Source organism: Nesoenas mayeri, assembly GCF_963082525.1.
Source record: "Nesoenas mayeri genome assembly, chromosome: 1".
NCBI classification, from domain to species: Eukaryota; Metazoa; Chordata; class Aves; order Columbiformes; family Columbidae; genus Nesoenas; species Nesoenas mayeri.
The window spans coordinates 11,203,774-11,227,571 of NC_137541.1; the positions used below are offsets into that span (position 1 = coordinate 11,203,774).

At 37.8% G+C, this 23,798-nt stretch overlaps 1 protein-coding gene across 8 annotated transcripts in view; it reads left to right on the forward strand.

Moving 5' to 3' along the window:
- Window positions 1-23,798, forward strand: part of CACNA2D1 (calcium voltage-gated channel auxiliary subunit alpha2delta 1) — a gene marked incomplete at its 5' end in the record, with an annotated part of 394,641 nt that overhangs the window by 30,129 nt on the left and 340,714 nt on the right. The window lies entirely within an intron of this gene.

A 23,798-nucleotide genomic window follows, 5' to 3' on the forward strand; every position in this document is an offset into this window, starting at 1 on the left:
AGGGTATGATCTGTGGGTTCCTGCATGTTACTGCAAAGGAAATTATTATTTACAATAAAATTCAGTACTTGGTGCTCTAGTACTCTCTGCAACTCCAGAGCCACAGCTTTCCAATGCAGCAAGCTGCTTTTTACAACCCATGTGTGCCATATTCATCCAGTCCTCCTTCCTCAAGCTTGTCTGCCATTTATTTCTTCAGATAATCTTGAATCTCTGCGTAATACTTAGGCCTCTGTTCTTATAAGTAGCCAGCCTTCCTGTGCTGTACCTTATCTGCCTCATTATCTCATTTTGATAATCTTATAAGATGTCAATCTTTTTATTGCTACTTTGCTGACATGGAGATTAAGTCAGTTCTTCATGTTCTTAAGTTCTTCACATGAAAATCAGCTATGAGTTCTTGTAACTACTAGATGTGGGAGATTCTGATAATGCTTAAAACTCCCTGTATTGATTTAAAGGGCCCTCCTGGCCGTAGAGTGTCCTTTTTCTTTTCAGAAGGCAAATTAAGAAAAATCACAACAAATTATAGTTTATAGGTTCTTTCCTATCTGGCAAAGCTTTATCAGCTACAATAAGAATGGAACCTATTCTGACTTTTTGGAGCACCACTCCTAATTTCTTATATAGATATAATTTTTATAATAGCGTCTTAGAGATTGCCTTAGCAATTTTTTTTTTTATAGCACAAGTAATTTTATGCATGCTTCAACACCTTTGTACAGCTAGTCCTTTTAAAGTCTGTTAGAGCTCTTCCCTTTTCTTCTTTAAGCTGGTGTATCACAGCTCAAACTGTGCTCCAAGATGACACTGTTGCTAATCAGAATAATCTGTATCCACATAAGAAAGCGCAGGCTGAAATAGTAGCAAAAATCTATTCTCCTGTCTGCATTGCAGATCTCTAATGCCTGCTACATAGCTCATCTTTGTATTGGATTCCTAATGCCTTGGGTGGAAATTGTGTATGGGATGAGAGAGAAATACGCAGCGGTAACCTGATGGGTAGATACACGCACTGCAGACAGGAGGAGCAGAAAATTGGGCATTTTATTGGCTTGTGCAAGGGAGCCGATGCTGCCATACTTGCTCTTCTTTGCTTTATTAATTGTAGATTAAATCAGCAGTTCTGTAATCAGTTCCACATGGGAAGGTGCAAGTTAATTTTTCTTGTTACCTTTTGTGGTTTTGATGCAGGCTTTCACATGGGGCTTCTTATGCAGAAGAGTTTGCAGAACTAAGGACTAAGTTAAGGACATGGAAATATTAAAATGGATTTTAAATATTGTAATAAAAAAAAAAATCACATCCTTTTTCTCTAATAGATTGATGTGTTGGAAGATGTATATATGTAAATTCCCCCAAATACATGTTAATACATGTTTGTTTACAGCAGAGGCTTGACACACATTTAAAAAGGAAATAAAGATATCAATTCACTAAATAACTTTTAATATGTGCATAGAGAAAAACTCTTCCATTAAAAGTAGTGAGGAATAGTGATATACCCATTAACTACTAATATTTTTTTTCTAAACAGTTTCCAGGATAACTATGAATATGAGCTGTGCAAATGTTACATTTTTCTGTTACTGTTAAAATGTATTTGGAATTCATCATTTGATGTATTCATGAATCATTGCAAAAGACTTCTGTGTAAAGTTATGGGGTTTTTTTGTGTATATACAGATGTTTACATATATATACATATGCACACATTCAAAGAAATAGATGATCTGTTTAAAACTGCTGTAAAATAAAATTTCTTGTGTGGTATTTTTTAGTTACTGGAGGCTAAAATTTAAAATATTTTATTATTTTTCTGCAATAATTACAATACATTGAAAATATCTATAAAAAACCAACTGTAAGAAGTATTTTATAATTTTGCAATGAGCTACTGTTCTGCTGAATTCTTATACCCAGTGGCCAGCATCTCATATGATCACTTAAGCGCAGATGTGATCCATCACTACAAATTATCTCAAAGTGCATACAAAACATCCCTTAGCTGTCTTACTTAAATACAAGAGGCTGTCCTACATGACCATTCTTTCACCTACAGGACCAGTTTCTGCTGAATGTTTAAAAATAACTTATCAATGTCCAATTTAGTTAATGCAGCAGCCAAAACCAGCTAAGAGAGTGTCTGGCCAGATTCACTCTAAAGGCTGTTGATCAGTGCAGTGATATGAGGATATTAGGAAAAAAGTCTTCACAGAAAGGGTTGTCAGGCATTGGAACAGGCTGTCCAGGGAAGCAGCGGAGTCACCATCCCTAGAAGTGTTTAAAAGGCATTTAGATGAGGTTCTTAGGGACATGGTTTAGTGCTAGAATTAGGTTATGGCTGGACTTGATGATTCTGAGGGTCTCTTCCAACTGAAATGATTCTATGAGATGTCCAAATCAGTCCAGATACAGCAGGAGCTTCCTGAGGGAATCTTCAGGACTGGCCAAAATTCCCACTTGGAAAGCTCCTGTACCAAATAGTGATTTTGCTGTGGAAGTCCCTGGGATTCACCCAGGCTAAAGTAAGTCCTTGAACCCAGATCAGTCCATGGTCTTGTCTGCATAGGAATTCCTGGCCCACTCAGGGAATTGATGGTCCAAGTACACTGGATGGGCACACAGGCACAGACCTGATGCCCAGGTGCACCACAGCTGGAACACTGAGAACTGGGTTGAAATTCACTCTGTATCACACTTGCATGAAAATCTCCATTGCTTTTGCACATTTTCTCAGCTGTGGTGAGGCTGAACCTGGAGAGCAACATCCAGCTCAGGCCTCTCAGTTCAAGGATGATGTTGAGAAAGAAAAGGAATCTAAGGATAATGTGTTTTCCACACATACTGGCTGATAAAAAGAAAAAAAAAAATTAGCTGTCTATATAAATACTTACATAAATGAACTTTCCCTTTTAGATTGATAATGTGTATTAAGAATATGAATTGTAAAATTATTTTCACAGCGTTTGATGTATTGACAAAGTAGGCAATGCACCCTCATCCTCAACTGTTGTGTCAGTACCTCAGAACTATGCAGCAATTCTGGCACTTGAGACAAACCTTTCTGATCTTTCATCTTCTTATCAGCAGTTGAATGTGTTTTGATTTACTAATGATTTGATGGAATGATTGCAGTGAAGGTCATCATTATGAAAATGAGGGATAGAGGGATAAAATGAGCATAAAAATCAAATCTTTATGTTGTAAACTATTTTGCAGTGGTCTCAGTTAAAACAAACCAACAACGTTCTTTATAAGTGAAGAAGGAATAGTATTGGAAATGTGAGACTGTGAGAAGGACGATAAAAATATTATTGCAAAAGCTCACCAAGTCTGGCTGTAGATTTTGGTGTGTTGAGCATTTTAGTTCAAATGCAGAATATACATACTTGGTTCATGTTGCAGAGTGATCTTGGTGCACACAATTTTTATTCCAGGTGAAAAGTAACTGGAAGTTGTGCTTCAAGACCACGACTAATTGCTCACAGGCATTCAGTCCACAGGATCAAACTACAGTCAGTCCAAAGAAAAATGCCCCAAGTGCACCTGGTTTGGGCATTTGGTCCTCAACATAACTGCTTTCCTCTCCAGAATTGCTCCTGATGTGCATCAGTGTTTGCTAATATGAGCGTAGCTTCTGTTTCAGTGATGTTATCAAGGACATTTTCTAACTCCACTGTTTTCCTTGGGAAAATCCTGACACAACTGACATCAGTGAGCATTTTGAAAGTGATGAAAGGACCCAGCAAGGTTTCATTGCCTTTCCTCTCTTCACCCATCTACTTTGTGTTTCTTTGAATTTGTTATGATTTGAAGAGATTCATCATTTTATAGCAGACACTTGCTGTTTGTAGAGCAGCAGTCCCACAATAAAGAATGAAAAAAGCAAGTCCTCTGAAACCTTTTCTTTCATTACTTCATTATTCCATTCCCCTGTCTATTCTTAAAGTATCAATTTTTCATTGTGGTACTGAAACTGGAGCTCATCAAATTCCCAAAAAGAATTTCAAGTAGAAGCTGCAATTATTGTTGTTCAGATGCTTCCAGCATGTCATGCTTCATATTTACGGATGCCATTACGCTGTGCTGTAAAGCGTTCATTCTGCTGCAAGGAATTCTGGCTGATGGTACTAACACCCAAAGGCCATGCTGAACATTTTAGGTATGTGCTGTGATTTTCCTCTGCTGCTTCCTTATGAAGTGGTGCAATTTTAGCGTGTTCATGTCATAAGGTAGGGTGGCTTTTTACTTAAAGGAATTGGTTATATAGAATCACGGAAGAAGTCACGATCGTGAAGACGGTAGATAACTGATAAAAGTGGACAGTCGGTGAAACTATTTTATATCTGCTCACTATCTTTTGGAAACAGAGCTGTGTGAAATAAAATCACATTAAAGACAACACAGAAATGATATGCTTTCTGTCAGCAACAGCTTTGTGTTTCTTTCCTACCAGTTTTTGTTTTGTTTTGGTTTTGGTTTTTTGTGTGTGTAATTCATCTACCTTTCACTTTGTTTAAAACACTTTTCTTCGGGGGAATGAAAATGGACACGTTTTGCCCACAGCACATGTGTGAATTTGCTTTAACCTTTTCAAAATGATTTTTTAAAAAACAAAAATAACTTCTTGAAGTACCTACTGATAACACTTAATTTTTTTTCCCCTCCCTGTTTGGATGGGCTTCATTGAATTCAGTGAAAAGGATTATATTTGAGTCCTTAAACAGTGAAATTATTTACAGTACAGATTTTACTGGATTGTAAGAGTTTGCCTGAAAGGAACATATCATAACATCCTTTTTTTCTTTGCTTATGGCTAAAGCAGTGTTACATGAGTCTGAAAAATACTAAGTCTACTCTATGCATGTCTCTTAAGTAATAAGAGCTTGAGTATATGGCTGATAAGTGAAACACTTACCTCTTGAGTAGGATGTGCATAGTCACAGAAGTGACTACCGAAGGACTGACAGAAGTCGCACAAACCACCTGTAGCAGAAGATGTGCAGGGCAAGAAACATCCGAAGAGGCAGTCGAAAATACATAGCACAAATAAAACACGTGCTGTTTGCTAGTAACTGGAGTTTGAGAGTGTGTTTAGCAAATGGCTAAAACAATGAACTAAATGGGATGTATGTGATAGAAGATGAGACCTACTGGAAGAATGCATGAGCTAATGCATGAAGAACTTGGTAAATGTATATAAAATAGATCCATAGTTTGGATTCTTTGGATTCAAGCTACAAGACAGCTGCCCTCAGAACTTGGTTTGTTGTTAGGTTTGCTAGCATGATGCCATGAGTGAAAAGGACCCTATGTGAGAAATCCAGTATTAAAATTTAGGGCTGTGCAAGGTGACTCATTGTGTCCCTTGGAGGAGGTGGAGGAACTCTGGAGGAATCAGTTGTGACCAGTACATGAGACCCTCTGGCCTGGAGTGCCTGAAAGTGACATGACACCTGGGAAGCCAGAGACCTGCTTGTCCTGCAGTGGTTGTCCTGTGCTTGTGGGAGCGGCAACCTTGGAAGGAGGGAGTAGCATCTTGTTTAATCAATTTCCAGGTAGCTTTAGAAAGAACCAATGGTTTATTATTTAGCCGTAGCCACATACAAAGCTGTTAGTTGGCTTTTCCTTTGAAATTTTAAATGCCTTGTTGGGTAATAGCAATTTTTCACAATGGTAAACTAGTTTTGTCATGTCAGTCTTCCTTTGGAAGCTGCTAAACCAAATCAACTTAAACCAGCATAAAAGTAGTGTCAAGTAGTGTAGATACCTCTTTTACTGCATCAGGTGAGTGCTGAGGATTTGAATGGATGTGAAGAGGTATGACTGCTCTGAATAGTTTTACTTGCTGCTTCTCCTTGAATATTAGGAAGTCGGAGAGGTTAGAGGTTTGCAGAATGAAGTTATTTCTGCTCACACTTTCTTGCCCAAAAGTCTAGCGAACCAATGACAAGGGTGATGATTCTTTTCATGGTTCTACCATTATTCCCTTTATGATTCAGCAGGTCACTTGTAATTTATTTGGCCTTTCAGGAAATACCAATTTGGAGCCTGTAGTGTTGACAAAAGCCCAATAAACATAACAAAGAGGGTGGTCCCTGTTACTTGTCCAGAAGACTGGTAACAAATAGAAGGTCAGCTTTGCATTTCATAGGTCACTTACTTTTTTCTTGTGGGAATAAAATCAATCTGCCCACTTTCCCTCCCCAAGACTACTGCCAATGGACTGTGTGAATGATGATGTGACTCTAGTTGTGCTGACACGCTTTTTGGATTGGCATTTGAAAGGAGATGGTAAAAAGTCAAAAGTCGTTGCAGTAAATGCGCACTTGCTAAGGGATGATACACAATTTTAGGTAGAGCAAGAGACTATTTCAAAGTATCCCATCAGAAGTGGAGAAGAGAGAATTCTGCAATGGCAGTGAATAGCAACGGGTTTTACAGCTTACTAGTCCAGAACATGCTACTTGATTATTTTCTATTTAGCAGTTGTCAATATGGTGACTGAGCTGTCAATACCTTGCTTGTATAGGCTAACAGGTACATGTACAGTACATTTTGATGCACATTGTCAATATCTCACTATGTTGTATGCTATAAAAAGAGAGTCTGTATGGAGAAAAGCCTTGTATTTCAATATTAAAGTTTATATACATAGAGTTTCATCTCACGTAACACTACCTACTTAGGATGTAGATATTCAAATGGACAATGTTGTTAAGAATTTTGGAGCTTTTGTGCATAAATCTATTATTTTTTTCTTCTTTGGCCTTTTCGTGGCACATCATAGTTTTGCCTTCATTTTGTTTTATCAAAAACTGCTTTCAGCTGTCTCAAGAAAGGATTTCTACAGAGATGAAGAATGTGACATTAGTTCTGTATTGTGTGTGGACTAATGCTTCTGATGTCTGATACCAGTGCTGTTTCTGTACTGGAAATGAGGAGAAGATAGTGTTTTATGATGGGTGCTTATCATAAACCACACTTAAGAAATACCTGATTTTGTGTTTGCAATATGAAAGTAATTTATTCAGAGAAACAGAAGAACTATAAAAGATTTATGCACAATTAGGAGTTTAACTTGAGTAGCAATGTCAACATATTTCTCCCCAAATGCTCTTCTGTGAAAGTACTCTCCACTTTCCCTTGGAGGATATACAGTAGCCTACATAAATCAAAGTATTAAGTTGATTAAATATTAAACACAAATTCTAAACTTTCATTAAAGTGGTCTGTTACCTTTGTAAGACTGAAAGCGATCGCATCCTTATCTAAAGTATCATCAGTTGTAGTGCAGGCAGCAGATCTCACATAGCACTGCACTCTCATATTCTAACTGAAAAGAGATTATATTTCAGTGACACGTTTAGAAAGGGATATAAATGGATCGAATTTTGATTGTGCTCCTTTGTTGTGCACTAAGGGCTTTTAAACATCAGTTATCTCAGCATGCATTCCAGATAGCCTTCAGCAGTCATGGTTGCTAGTAGAAAAAAGGACATGCTAATTCTGCAAATGGGGCTAGTCAGATGTCTCTGCCTTTGTTTACCTTCTATACCCACAGAGACCAGGTGGTTGGTTATAGATGTGATAGACTGGCCCATTCTCAAACTCTCACTTGAATTTGAGAGGGTAATTTTCTTGATAGAGGCAGGTTGACAATTTTGCAAAGGCACATTTTCTTTGGCAAAACAACCATGGGGATTTAGACACTTGTGAAAGCTCCTGTACTGTTTACCCCACAATACAATTCTTAGGTGCAGCTCAGAAAGCCCAGGTCAGGCTTCCCACATGTGTCAATGGTAAGAGGCAGAAACTTCCAAATAGGCAATTAAGAAAATCTCCAGCGAGAACCTGAAGCAGATCATACAAATACCCCTCAGATTTTCATTAATGTAATGGAGATTTAGTACACAGATCCTTTAGGCATCGAAAAATCTCAGCCTTCTACTAGGAGAACATTCAGAGACTTCATTTATACTCCCAAGCACTAAACACTGTGTAAAAGTACAGTAAGGATGTAGTATTTATCTAGGGATTTATCACAGAACACTAACGGTGTACGTGTCAAATTAGGCCCTCATATTTACTGCCAGATAAATATACTTTGACTGTCTGCACATAAAGCACATACAGCACCTGACTGCTACTGCCTGTTAACCTACAGACAGCAAAATCAGCCTGTTGCCTCTGCTACCTCCTGAAGCAGGCCTAATATTTAAAGGGCCATTGTAAGCTCTCTCAAATAACCCAGATAAAACCTAAGTAAGGTAAATTGGTTCTTAATATTACATTTCAGCACAAATGCATTTTAAATCACACTCTTAACTTGAGGCTTGATTCATGATTTCTGAATGCAGTCCTTTAATATCCTGTTAAATAAATGACATTAGTGAAAATGATTGCAGGAGGGAAATACAACTATATGTATCTAGAAAAAACTCAACCCAGTGAAACGTAGTTCTTAGTACATGGAAATGGCTTAAAGGATGTTGATCATGTTGTGATCATTCAAATCACACTTGAGAAACTGGTCCCATTTGGATCCCATCTGCTGTGCTCATCTAATGTGATGCCTGTAATCCACAGAGAAAGAAAATCGAGGACCTTCTGATGCACCTCTGAATCATTAATCACTAATTAGGATGTAAGAAGTGGGCAATGGCACAGGCATTACATTTAAGGCTGGCTTCATGATCACAGTGTAACAATTCTGATTTTATCTGGAGAAGACTGTGACCTTTATTTTGTGCAAGCTAGCTAGAATCTTTGACAAAATATAGGTAATCGGTTAGTGCTTGTTGCAGGTGATTTTATTTGACTTACTGTGTAGGGTGTGTCAGGTACTACTAATTCATCAGAAATACCTCTATGTAAGAGAGTATTTTGAAATAAGCAAATGGCATGCACATTACAATGCTATGAAGTTTATTTTAGCATGCATGCAATGGAGCATGCAAGAAAGAACTTTGATATAGAAACTACTAGCCTATTTATTCTTCTATTTAACCCCCTATTTTCTTTTATTTTTTTATTCCTATCATGGAAAGACTTAAATAGACTCCATCCTGAACAGACACGAGATGTTTCTCTCACTGGGCAAGAGTGACCAAGGTGTTGTCTGATAAGTCTAAAGTCCAAAGTGCAAGTACATATAGACAGAGATTTGCAAACTGAGCACAGACCATTTTCTGTACTGTTTCAACATGTCAGATGCAGACAAAAGAAGAAGAAAATTATGAAAAATACGCTTATGAAGAAGAAAATTGTACAGATTGTAACACTTAGTGAATGTCTGGCAAAGGTATGACTGCTGTTTCAGAACTATCTTTATGGTGAACACGAGAACAGGGTTGTACCACAGTTTTTGCCTTTCATTCTGTCTGGGGGATGTTACATAGTCAGAGCTGTCGAGGCTTTCAACGTACCCTTGGAATCTGGTATGTTGTCACAGCAAAATTGCATTACAGTCATGACAATGAAGAGAAATGCAGAAACTGCACCTAGTTTAAAAGGCTCCTTCATCTTCCTCTAATGATATTGACAGCCTTTTACTGAGCAATTTGGAAACTGCCTGAAGTAGTGTTATATAAATATAATATTTTTTTTAAAGTTGAAATGCCCTTGTTCATAGACATTTGTCTAAATTAAGCAATTCAATATTTTAGTTTGTGCTTTTGCAGTATAAGAGCTGCCCATTCCCACTTCCCATCCCTTCCAGCCATTGCTCTCTTCCACTTACTGACACCCATCCAGGCCTATATAAATGCAACATGAGCCTCCAAGAGTTGACATTTTCCTTGCTTACCAGACTCTTTCTTATTTTCCTCTTTTCTGTTGCCTAAATAGTTCATGTCTTTTAAATGCTCTTTAGTTATTTCCGATAGCCCAGGTTGGAACCAAGGCATCTCTTTCCTTGCCACAGTGCAGATCACAGCAGAGGGAGAGGAAGCTTGAGGGGGAGAGAGGGTTGTGTTCTTTGCATGATCAGATTCAAATTAGTGTTGTTGTTTCCATTTGAATACATTCTTTTTCTTTTTGGGAAAAAACAAAAAAAAAAAAAAGAAAATAAGATAAAATCAATCCTTTCCTACATCAATATCAGTGAATTTGTTTTGCAATTGTTTATTAAATTGTTGGTAGTGCAATCCCTTCAGATCAACTATCACCACAGCTCTGGATTAACACTTCTCTTAATTAAATACTGTTTATGACTCCGTAACTTAAAACCACAGTACTTTATACTGGGAAATGGAAACGGCGAGCAAGGTGCTGGAAAAGCAAATGTAATGCACTCTTGTGATTTATCCATTTTGCATAACACAGAGGGGCATTACTTTACCAACTGATTTTTTTTTTTTCTTTGCTCAGTGTAATGACTGCTAGAGATACTAATTTAATCAACCAACCATGCAAGTGCAATGATTGTGAACCAGATCGTTGTGAAGCAAACAAATGTTTCACAGTAAATTGCCAAGGGATACCAGCTACCCTGCTCTGTTTTTACTCAAATAGATTGTCTTTTAAGCAGCTGCCTCATAAAAAGCCTTCCCTGTGTATGGACCTTTAATCAAAATGTCACTAACGCCTGCATTCTGGTATGCTTCATTTGAAACACATCCAATGCCCTTATTTATTAAATTGTCCGGCATTGGCTCCAACCGCCATTAACCCTAGTAAGCAAAGATGGATGAGGGAGTGACAAAAAGCTTGTGTCAGAGCTGAGATCAGTTGTGCGTGTGTGATGTCTTGATCTATTTGTACATCCCTCTTGGGGACCGTCAGGCAATTAAGTTCACCCATTTCAAACACAGCCCTTTCTGTGCACTCTGATGCGATAGGAGAATGGGTAATTCCTGGTAATGACTACTACATCTGTTCAATTATATTGCATTGTATTGATGCTTAATTAGAGAATGTGTTGAAATTGGGGAAGGGGACAAGAGGAAGAGGGGAGAGTTGGCTCCTAAGTAAATGTCAGAGACTCTTCCTTAATAGTCTGTCTTTTTAATGTGCATTGAATGCCCTGACAAGCATTGAGGCCTCCTGACCTTCAAGCATTTACCCCAGCCTGGGAAAGGAGAGCGGAGCCTCTTTGAGAAGGCATTGTTTTAAAGCTGAATTACATTTAATGTCATTCTTGTTCAGCTTTACTGGGAACTGACCCTTACAGCCCTTTGGCCCGTGTGCTCAGTTGGAAACCGTTTCTGTGCCTGAGCTTTCTGAATCAAACACTTGCAGTCTCATCAAACAGGCTTTCAAAAGTGAAGCCAAAACATCACTAGTACGTACTCTTATTTTTCTAACAGTAAGTAATTTGTGAGCTATCTGTAAGAGTTCTTTTTCTTTTAAGGAATGAAGCTGAGAATTTCATATCACTCCAATAACAACATTTAGCATTATCCTTCAATCTCCAGTTTCTGCAGATTTAAGAAAAATACTGTATATATCACTGTTGGAGGATTACAACAGAAATATAAGACCTGCACAGCTATTCACGACTGAACTGGCCTGTGAAGCCTGACAGCAGCCATTACAAAAGGTTAATTTTGTAAAGGGGAAGATTGAAATATGGTTTTAGTTGCTGCTGGTTCTTTACAGGGTAATTATATCAATTTTTTTCTGTTAGCACTTCTGATACACAGCTGGTCTATCTAACACCCTGGAGAAACTTAATCATGATTTTAATATGTCTAAGGTCCACCTACATCAGGCTGTGTGGATGCTGTACTGATCCTGTGATCAGGAATTTTGACCTCCCCCTGGTTTGCTAATATACAAAGAGTTACGGGATTTGGGCCTCGTATTGGAATGGACAGTTATCAAAAGTGTTTTTGAGATAGAAAACTGGAGTGTTTGTGGGAACAGATTGTTAACCTCTTGAACAGGAGGAAAATAATGCATTGATTATTTTATTGCATACTATTATCCTTTTCAAATAGACATTAATATGCATTTGCATCCCAGGAACCACAACATGCCAGCTGCGCCTTTAGGAAAAACTCAGTGTAATTCAGCATGACTTTGTGAAATGGAAAGGATTTAAAGACAGCATGGCTATGCTAATTTTGATGTTAATTTCAGTAGAAACTTAATATTCTATGCCAGTCCTTTGCTTGTATGATAATCTCTGCCTTGCATCTTTTGCGTCTTTTGCCGTGATATTTTACTTTTTGTTTTAAATGGCAGAACTGAATGCAGATAGTGCCTGTCTTTCAGAAGATGGAGTCTATTTAGGTCTTTCCAAAAAAATGTCTCTTCATTACTATAAATGCTATTACTACATGTGCCACAGTAGTGGCACGTCAGGGAGGTGACAGCTTTGCACATTGGAAGTCAGTCCTTGAAAGGAAGAATATATTTGCAAATGAAACAGCTGATTAATTTGGATGTGCAGCTTTCAAGTAATATTCTTAGGAGAGCACTGTACAACAAAAAATTCTTAAAATATATTATAATTTGAAAAAAATATAAATTAGAAGAAGAGTAGCATTACATTGATGGAGTATAGTTGGAGTTGGTGGTTTGTTTTTTTCTTAAACTATATAGGTGTATCAGAAGGTGGCATTCTGCTATCCAATGTAATAGATGTTTTATTTATGAATCATTGTCATTATTAAACAAGAGGGATCAATGTCACAGAAAACTGCGTTTTAAAGGAGGTTTCAAAATTTGAAGCTTGGTAGAGAACAGCTCATAGCTGCATAAAAAGATGCTACACTTTTTTTGCCAACCTTTGTTTCTTTTTTCAGTGCATAAAAGATTATAGAATGTTTTCAAGATGAGTTTCATATTACATGGCCATTACAAATAATTTATCTTAATAATTATAATAATAATTTCATATGAAGTTATAAGGAAGATAGTTCCTATACAATCAAGTCCTGTCTCCCAGAGTGCATAAACACTTGCTCATCTTTAAGCGTACCTCTGTTTTTACATTTAACTCTTACATTTAGGCAAGTGGCAGATGCAGAAAAGGCAGACCTGCTGTACAGGTCTGAGGGCAGACTCCCAGTTTAGCTGTGTCCTTAAATTATACAACTAGTGCCAGATGCACAGGTGGGTTTGTGGTCCTGCTGATGGACCTCACTGCAGCAAAGGCTCCTGCTCAGGGCACATCCCTGGGTTGCTGGTGCTGCTGGCAGCCCTGAGGGCTGGACGTCCTGCTGCTGCAACCAAAACCCACATCAGACCTCAGATGAATATAGAGAAGTGAGTAACTGAACTCCCTGCTGACACAATGTCATTGCCTTAGTTACACTTACCTAATATGTTCTATGAGAGGTGAAGTACTTTAATACCCATTTTCTCATTGAAAACAAGAAAAAATCCTTAATTTTTAATATGGGTGCAGATTTATACCTCAGTTCCCTGAAAGACAGTGACATACACTGATTCAAGGATGCATTTCTGTGTTGCTAAACTCAAGGGAGGTTTTGCCATTCACTTTCTCAGAAGTGCAGGTGGGGACAAAATGGGATGGACACGTGGTCATTTCTCTGAAAGCTTATATTAGCATTGCTGTGATATACATTCAATGCTGCGTAACCTAAACCATAATAGGTTACTCTGCATACAGTCAATGATAGATAAGCTAGAAAAAGAAAGGTTAAAATTTGATTGTTTTTAATCTGAATTACTGTATCATTTGTTTTGTTTTGGTTTGGTTTGGTTTGGTTTGGTTTGGTTTTTCATTTCATTCTCAGGTCTGATCCTGTATTTCTTTGTCAGGCTGGGGCAGGCTTTGAATTCATTATGATCATACCATCTCACAATACAGTGATAATATTGTGCTGTGTTATGCAGACATGATGTGATCTCTATTTTCACACAGTTATACCTAGATACTAGGGTTTCTTCATGTATATTATGAAAAAAATGTAAATCTCCTACCACAAACAGCAGATCAAACTAATCACATGCTTTATGGAAATAAATGTATGTGTGTTAATGTGCTGGCCTAGATAGTTTAGTCAGTATAATGAGCACCCACGTCTGTCCATATGTGTAACTTGTGCATTCTAGATCCATGAAAATAAGATACTGCAATGATAATGGCACAAATTTGGTGGCTCAGATAAAGTTCTCAATGAGTTGAATTGGTGAACATATATGTAGATGCACAAGTGTGAGTTTCTGAATATGGTCCTGGTTTGTATGAAACTTTCTTTTTACCCTTCAGTCTCTTCTTTACTAGTATCCAATATGCCATGTTTTAATTTCCTTGTGCTTTTTTTTTCTGAGGCTAAAATGTCATGCTTATTAGTTCTGTGAAAAAGTAATTTCAGTATAAATTATGCTTAAAGTATGAGTGTGATATGTTAAACGCAACTGATAAAATCATTTTTTGCCTGAAATGCCTTAGCAAAATTGTGTGGTTAAGCATTTTGTAAAGTTCCATTGCACTGAGATTGATTTTTCAATCATTTTTTTAAGACATGCTTTTTTATTCTCCAAAGGCATTATACCATTAGCAGACTTACTGTATAATATAAAAAACACCAAAAAATGATAGCATTTACGTATTCCTTTGCATAGCGATCAGCTTCTAATCCAGATTCTGCTGCTACGGTACTGGAATAACTGTAGTGATGTGGTCTCCTTTTTACCAAACTGAATGTATGATTTTAGTGGAATATATGTGTTTGTACTGATGAACTTACTCCAGAATGTATTTAACACTCTTTAAATACTAGTCATCAGAACTGAAGCAAAGAGAGGATAAGAGGCATTTTAGGCAATGTTCTAGGGGAACTCTAGTGGGGGAAAATACATGCAGGCCTCTCTAGTGGCTGCTCCTTCACAAGATCTATATGCTAGGCCGTATGTTAAACCATTGCAATTTAGAACAAAATGGTTCTGTTTCATCTAATAGAGATCAGAAACAAATTAAGGATTCTTCATTTTGAATTTATATTCCTCTGCTACAGGAAAGGAAACTGGATTTTGAGTGATTGTTTTTCAGTGCTAAGCAATAAATGGTATTAGATGTACATCTGATAATGAAACACATCTGAGGACTACTGACAGTCATTTGAGCTGCAAATTTGTGATGTCTTTTCTGTTGAGCTGTTTTAGTACTCTAATCTTTGAGAATTAAAACAATAATTTTTAAGAGGTTCTTTTTTACAGCTTATAGTAATTTTGCAGTTATCTCTATTTGTCAGGCTTACATTATTAAATGTAAGCTTAAATTATTAAATGATATTTTGTGCAACAGTAATCTCCATAAGAGTATAGTTTTCATGTTATTTGCTAGGAAGCTTTAAACTCCAAAAGAACACTTTTAGCAAAGTGAAGGGAAACATTTGTAAAGCAAAATCTGTAATTATGAACATGGTTGACTAAACACCTGTCAGCCACTTTTTTTATACTGAACAAACTTATAAAATAACATGACCATGCCTGATGCGGGATTTTGAAAGTCAACACAATTTTTGATGAATTACTTGGTCACTCCTGTTTAACATTTGGATGCTTTGGAGAATCTACCACACACTTATTGAAGTGGAAAGTGCAGTTCCAGATAAAGAACTGAACTGAAACATGAGGAGAGGGTATTTAGATGAGAGTGAGTAGCGGGTCCATCTGCATTTCCAGATCCATCCTTGAAGCCTTCTGATGAGATATTTAGGCAGGGTTTTGTTGGAAGCTGGACCAAAGCAGCCATTCAAGCTGTGTTCCAGGGCTACACAAGCCATGACAGGGTGAAGTGGTTAGTTGGACCTAGAAGTTCTGCGTGAAGACAGCGAGGGGTTTCTGCTTTCTTGAGCACTGAAGCAAACACTGAGCAGCCCATGGGGCCATCTGCCTTGACTGTTTCCATTCTGGAACCTGCCACTGGAGCTCAATGTTAAGAAGCAAACCAAACTGAGATTGGACATGGCACTTAGTGCCATGATCTAGTAAACGGACTAGAGTTGGACGAAGGGTTGGACTCGATGATCTCTGAGGTCTTTTCCAACCCAGTTGATTCTGTGATTCTGTGTGATTTAACCATTTGTTTGGATATAAGCAGTCACTGAGGTGTGACAGATGTGCCCTTCATATGCTGTGAGCCATTGACTTGCCACTGATTTTGTCCTTGAAGTCAATGGTGGAACTTAAATCTCCTGACCTGCTGGCCCATTCCTTTTCTTTCTGTTTCTATCAGGGCTTCATGACTGGGTTTCTAGTGCCCCATTTATCTGTGATGCCGAGGGATTCCTTGCAAGAGCGGTTAGTAAATCAGTCATTAGCAAGTGCTACTGCGTGCTTGTCCTGTGAAGACTATGACAGAGAACAGCTGTATTTATATAGAGAATGGGTGTATAATATCTTCTGTGACTGGAAGGCTTAAACTTGTGACATAAGAGCATAAAAACCCCAAGTCTAAAAATTAAAATGTCTGCTACTAAAAATCAAGCGTATCCTGAAGAGTTTTCTATCTACATTGACCCTTCCTACGCAATGAGAGATATGACACAGAAGTTTTGTCTTATCCTCAAATGTCTCAATGTGACGAATGGAAAATAACGATTCCAAGCGAGGATTTTACATTTTGAAAACTGGAAAGAGTAAGAGGGACCCTCTGGTCTTAGCTGTTGTGACTGTATTATATCTGGAAAGTCCTTGCAGACTGCATGGGCAGCAGCTTTGCCATGTTTGGACAGATAAGACAGTCAAATAGGGCAGAAAAAAAAGTACTATTTTTTCTTCTTGCCAACAGAGGAAATACCTTTTCCTATGGAGCAGATAATTCATTTTGTGCATCCATTTGCATGCATAGAGACAGCATATCTTCTGTATTTTCCTCACTTAGTGTGGTAGCTAAATGCCATGAATTAACCTGTGTTTTGCTTTTATTACACAAAAGTTCTTTCAGACATTTCTACAAAATTGCAGGGTATTTTTTTTTTCAACAGATAGCTGGCAGTGCATACACATGCCTGTATCAATATCACACTGAAATTAAGTGGGATTTCCTAACACTTGTAGTTTAGATTGGATATTAGGAAAAATTCCTCACAGAAAAGGTTGTCTGGCATTGGAACAGGCTGCCCAAGGAAGTGGTGGAATCACCATCCCTGGAGGGGTTGAAAAGGCATTTAGACAAGGTTCTTAGGGACATGACTTAGTGCTAGAGTTAGGTTAGATTATGACTGGATTTGATGATCTTGAGGGTGTCTTCCAACTGAAATGATTCTATGATTCTATGCCCCTTTTCACTTAAATTACCGAATCCTTAACTTCCTTGCAAATTGTTATTTGCTATATATAGTATTTCTACTATACTGGCCGTCATACCTTCACATAGTCCATCAGCCAATTTCCAGACAATAGAAAGAAGAGTATAAGAGGGCTGTGCAGCACCCTGAGGGGTTCATAGCCATAGAAGTTATAGAATGAAGTGAGCATGTCTCTTGATTATGAACTTATATCTCCTCTACTCTGTGGCCCCTAATCAGACTGTTACCTACCCTATAATGAGATCTGGAAAATTTGCAAATGCTTATTATGGACTACTTTGACTTTATTTTTATATCACATCTAAATTATATAACTCTCTTTTATTCATTTTCTGGCAGTGCAGTGGAGATTCAAGAGTTTAGTCTAATAACCATGGAATTTTAGTGAACTTTGCATCAGTCTCTCCATATCAAACCCTTTTCATTCCCTGATTTAGAATCAGTGAGATTTTAGCACACTATGACAATTTGTTCAGTATTTCACAAAACCTGCCTTTATTACTCCTTCCAAAGTGTGGTTCTCTATATATCTATGCATCCACCCACCCACATACCTGAAATACGAGTATTGTCAGCTTAATAGGTCATCAAAATATATAGTGTATTAAAACTCAGTAGTTTTGCAGTAGGAGGTATAAATGCAGCAACACGGGTAATTTCTGTGTAGAAGTTTAGTAATTCCATTATAACATATGTTCTTCTTTTATGCACCTTCTATAAATTACAATAACAGTTTCTGTTTGCCCTTTAATTTTGCCTAAGAGGCAAAAAGAATGGTCGAGAATCCTGGCCTTTCCCCCCTACTTCACTGGCAGCAAATGTTCTGAAAAACATCTGATTCCCAAAGTGAAGGTTTTTCTGAGCAAGAAAATAGCGTAGGGTTAGCTTGGGAAAATGTAACAAGGCTTGCTTCCTCACTTTTCCTGAGTCTGATCTCATCTATCCTAATTTTTCAAATACCACTTTTCTACTGAATTAGGAGTAATGTGTTACATATTTATTATCTCAGAAATATTGACCTATTTTGAAAACACTTCTTCCTCTTGCTACTTTCAGCTTTCTCCTCTCCTCTCCTCTCCTCTCCTCTCCTCTCCTCTCCTCTCCTCTCCTCTCCTCTCCTCTCCTCTCCTCTCCTCTCCTCTCCATCTCCTCTCCTCCCTTCCCTTCCCTTCCCTTCCCTTCCCTTCCCTTCCCTTCCCTTCCCTTCCCTTCCCTTCCCTTCCCTTCCCTTCCCTTCCCTTCCCTTCCCTTCCCTTCCCTTCCCTTCCCTTCCCTTCCCTTCCCTTCCTTTCCCTTTTTTTTTTTTTTTTCCTTTTTCTGATATGCAAGAGTTATTCAGAAACTTGAACAAAATGTAATCTTAACTGAGGAGAGCTGGATGTGGATCTCCAACATACCAAGTGACTTCAATTGGCTGAGTTAACTTATATGTCTGCCTCTTCAGATTATAAGACATTATTCAAGCAGAAGTCAGCTAATGGACCTGAAGTTAGTGTGAGTGGTCTGCAAGCTATGGCATATAATTACATGAATCTGCTTTCCTTGAAGTTAGTAGAAAAATGTGCATTGGTTTCAGCAGGAAAAAGTCTATAGCCAAGCTATTCTACGTGTAGATGTCTTGGTTTCTTTAAGCCTTGTAGTTGAGAACTGCTCTGTTCTGAAAGTACAGTTTGATATACAGGTTTAACACCAAAATAGGTTTAAATGAAATTAGAAGATTTCTTAGTCTGGCACCTGCTACAACATGACTAAGGGTGTACTTCTGAAAATCCTCTGACTTCAGGAAATATAATTGCCCTACTTAAAAAAAAAAAAAAAAAAAAGGAAAATAAAGAAGATGAAAAAAGGTGTTTCTTTCATTTTGTTCTATATATAAGCTTTCTCTGCTGTCTAAAGAGTTGTTATGCTGCATTGTCTAATAGTGTAATGTGGATGGATGGCTCTGTAGTGTTCCGGCTGCTTCGTCATCAATCTGGTCACAGCCCGGGGACAGCAGCAGAGTTGTACCTTCCAGTTCTCCAGTAAATGACCTGTGTCTGTCAGTCTTTAATCAGACAGTCCCCTTCACCATTCAAATCTTGTAGAAGTTACTGTGCAAATGCATGTGCACACTCCTTTTCTCATTGCTTCATGTGGGGAAAACCTGTGTGTGGGAGGAGGTGCTTAAAATCAATTGTACTGCAAAATGTAATCACCTTTCAGTGGAACATCCATTACAATTTTCATGCCAAACTAATAATGATAGGAACAAACTAACCTTTTGTACAGGCTTTCTGTTGGTGCCCTTTGCAGAAAGATTGTTGCTTCTTTAAGTCATGGGAGCTCACGTTTGCTGTGACAGCTTTTCAATTGTTAAATAAACTCTGACCATGAGCAGCTGTCAGACAGATATTGCACTACAGGCTTCAGTTAAAAGGAGCACCAGACAAGCATTTCAATGCCTAAAGGCTCTTGTTACATTTTTTGAGACACACATTTAAAACCAAAATACAACAAGATAATATGATTCCTTAAGTGAGGGGAAAAAAAAAAAAATATTTATAAATTCTGCCAAATTTTGCCGTGAAAGTTATAGGATGTGATTGTGCCCCTTTCTGAAAAACACTCTATGAGGAGCATGAAATACCTCAAATGTGCACTTTTGTCTGGTGGCAAGATGGGAGAACTGCTATGCAGAAATAATGATGTTAGACCTTATAAATAATACTAACGATGTCATTTAAATTCTTGTGGGAAGGCAAGACTAATTATACCAAACAACCTCAGAGTTGTGAAATGCCATTTTATCATTTATACTTTCGATATCCTTCTATAAAAACCTTTCTGAAGCTATAACTTTTTAGGATGTTGGATCCTGCCCTACTAGCTGTTGTATAGGCAAGTAAGAAAAGGACAGTTTCCACTACAAAATGTATAATAAGCTAAAATGAATATGCAAGAAAATTATTTTTTAAGGTAAATATGCAGTCAGTACTGGAAGAAGCATTATTATTTACATTGAAGTTACAGCTGGGGAGGGAAATTGCAATTAAATTAGAATGAAGGTGGACTGATATTGTCTACCCTAATCTGTCTAAAAGACAAGTATGTAGCTTAGCTAGGCTGGAGAACCTAGACCAGGAATCACAGTTGTCCTGGGCTGTGCTAAAGACAATGCAGGAGATGGGTAGTTCACCTCAGCCTCCTGATAATAGAAAGGATCAGCTCCGGAGGTGCCTCTTGCCATTGACTGAAGCAGAAGGGTAGTTCAATTGAAAATAAAACCAAAGCAAAACAAAAACAACCACCAAAATCAGCCTGGGTGACAAATTTCAAAAGGCAGGTGTGGGCTAATTGTGTGGAGGCAGGAATTCTAGACAATATATGTGTATTTATTAAAAAATCAAAAATATTTTTGCAAGTTAAGAGGAAAATACTCATTTACGAGTAATAGTAGTTATAAGTAATTCATGTCTTTAAGGATAACTTCTGCCAAAATATCAAGTTTAACTAACTAATATATGTTCTCTCCATTACAGTTTCCTCTTTAGGACAGAGGCAAATATATCCAGTAAAAATACAAAGCAGTGGGAAATGGAAAAAGTCAATTTAAAAATCAATCCTCCCTGTTTTTTTCTATCGACTCCTCTTAGAAATAACTTCTAGAATGTTTATAACTGAAATGGATCAGAAAAAAATCTCAGCGTGTTCAATTATTTATTTTATGCTTTTGAAAACAATTTTGGGTAATGGGTTTCAGTTTTTTTTACCTTTCATATACCTCATTCTTTCACACAGAAAAAATAGAAACCATTCAGAAATGGCAGATGATTGCAGGTTTTTTGTTGTTCATACTTGTGCTCATGAGTTGCGACTGTTCTCACAGATACACATGATGGGCTTAAAGCCACGGTAAACATAATACAGTGTAGAGGTGATTTTTAACTGATTTCTCTACAAAGCTAAATATTTATATAATGTAAGGGCTTTATGGGGATTTAAACCAGGAAGTTAATTTATTTTGCATCAGATTTTGGAAAGCAAAGTATAGAAGGGAAGGTTTGGGAGCATTAAAACAACAACGGAATCAGTTGTAATAGTCAATGAAAATGTAATTGGTCCCTAAATCCCCACATATATTGCTTTTGTGTGGCCAAGTTGGAGACGTAGGATGTGAATGAGCAAAGAAATAAGGCAGTAAGAGTACTCTTGGTGATATGGTGCAAAAGTAGAAAACAAATACAGACCATGACTCTGTTGACCTGTTGCACTTATTAGTCTCTGTTGAACATCCATGGAAAAACATCAACACTAACCTGAAAGACTCTACTTGTTATTTGGCTTGGAGATGGGCAGAAAAGTGACTCAAATCACCACAGAATGGCAAAAATAGCCTAAATATTAGTCAAATCACACAAAGGGTAAGGAGGGTCAAGAAAAATCTAGAAAAAGGGCTGCGTAGTTCCAGTGGATAAAAGGAGCCTTTGGACACCTGTTAAAATAGTGTGTCCGTCTGGAGGTCTGTCCTGTAGCACTCTGTGTGTTGTAAACATTTAGGGAGATGTTAATTCCTGCAGCAGAGAGTTCTGGTGGGGCACTGGAGGACAAACTCATAGAGTTTCCAGTCTTTTTAGTCGTTCTACTGCCACCCCATGACTTTCTTAGGATTTATGAAAAGAGCAGGGGATATATCAAGTTAAGAAGTAGGCCTGTTTTGAGGTAAATCCTCTTTACATGCAACAATATGGAGAGAGTACCTCTGGGAATTATGTATCAGTAAGACTTCTATTGAAGACACTTGTTCAAACCCTACAGTTTCCCACTAAAATGAGGAAGTTTGCTCTTCCCAATTTATTAGCAGTTTATTACTAATCTACTATCAGATGACTGGAATCTTAACAACTGTTCTAATTCCCATCAATTCCTTTTTAAGTGTCAATGGGTTTGTCACAGTAAGCACTTCTTACATTCCATGTTACACGTTTATTTTTTTCTTTTAACAATTTTCACAATTTTCTGTACTTGCTTTTTCCTCTTGGAGAACCCACTGAGTATTTTATAGAGTAGGACTCCTCCTGTCAAGACAAGAAGTACTTGTTTACTATGTCAGAATATTCCACTTGTGGATAAGTGTATTCAAATAGGATTCATGGCAGACAGGATATTGACCAGGGAGCTGCCCAATGTGGATTAAGAAGAGTGTTTTGTCTTAAATATGGCACTTTGGTAGAACTCAGTACCTTTCTGTCCAGATAGTTCCTATTCCTATTTGTACACATATTATTTTGGGCTACCAGAAGGTCCTTCATGTTAAGATGTCATAGCCCTAAATCTTCTGCGATTGTATGACTAATTGCTTTCTTCTAAAGCATGGAGAAGAATCCTTTCATAAAAGTAGCAAAGTCACAACTCCATAATAGAGATTTTGCTCTTTTAGGATATTGATTGTGGTTTAACACACAAAGATCATGGAAAGGAGTAAAACCAGTTCCCCATATTCTTTCTTAGTCTTCCAAATTTTCCATATTGCAGCAAAAACGGAGTCTGTCTATTTTTCCCATCTTTCCCACTTTTATGAATAATCTAAGCAGTCATTCCTTGGGTATGAGATTAGTATAGATATATGTATCTGTTCCATGATTCAGAAGAGGGAGCTGTGATAATGACAGGGGTGCTCTGACAGACAAACTGTAGATTAAACTTTCTGCCTAGGCAAGCAGTACAACCTTCTTTGGTTACGGGAGTGAACGTGGACTTCACTGGAATAAACCGGTAGCATGGCTCCTTTCCTGCTGCAAAACGTGACATGGCATAGAAATCTAAACACTGTATTGGATTCAAAGCTTTTCCAAAGAGTCAGGTTCACTGGGCACAGGGAGCTGAGCATGCACAGCAATAAATCACTGCCTGTTCCCCAGTGAAGAACATCAGCCAGGAGCAGCCGCGTTTTGCCAAAATCACTCATACCACCTATGGCTGCTGCTGCTGGTCCCACTGCTGCTTTCTCGGTGTGTCCAGAGAGGGGCTGCAGGGCAGAAGGTTTATTCTGCTTTGTCAGCCTGCTTTCAGCTGTGTTTTTTCCCTTATGCTATCTGCTGGGAGTGTGGCCTCAAGTGTCTCAGGAAAGACCTTGGTGGGAGTGAGCTGCAGGCCAAGCAGTTTGTTCTGGCAGGGAGTGCACCAGCTTTTTGTGCTGATCTTTGCTATAGCTTGTGATAGCTACAATGAAATCCTTAGTTTACAGCTGAGTTGGTGTGGTGACCACCTCAGAAAAATGTATGAGAAGAATTAGGTCATTAAGGCTGGGTAGAGGGTCTTCTGAAAATAATAATAATAATAATAATAAGTGTGTATATATATATATATATATATACACATAAGTTAGGCTCTATCACATTTGGAAAAGACCTTGGTACCTGTCAACAAGAGGCAGCAATATATTTGATGGTGAAGACAGTGTCTGTCCTGGAGAGCACCAGGCAAACTTCAGCTGATAAGAAGTAAAAGAAAGAAAAAAACAAGTGTGTAGCCTGAGTATTTTGACCCATTCTAAGCTTAATATTTTTAACAAAGACAGGTCTTGTT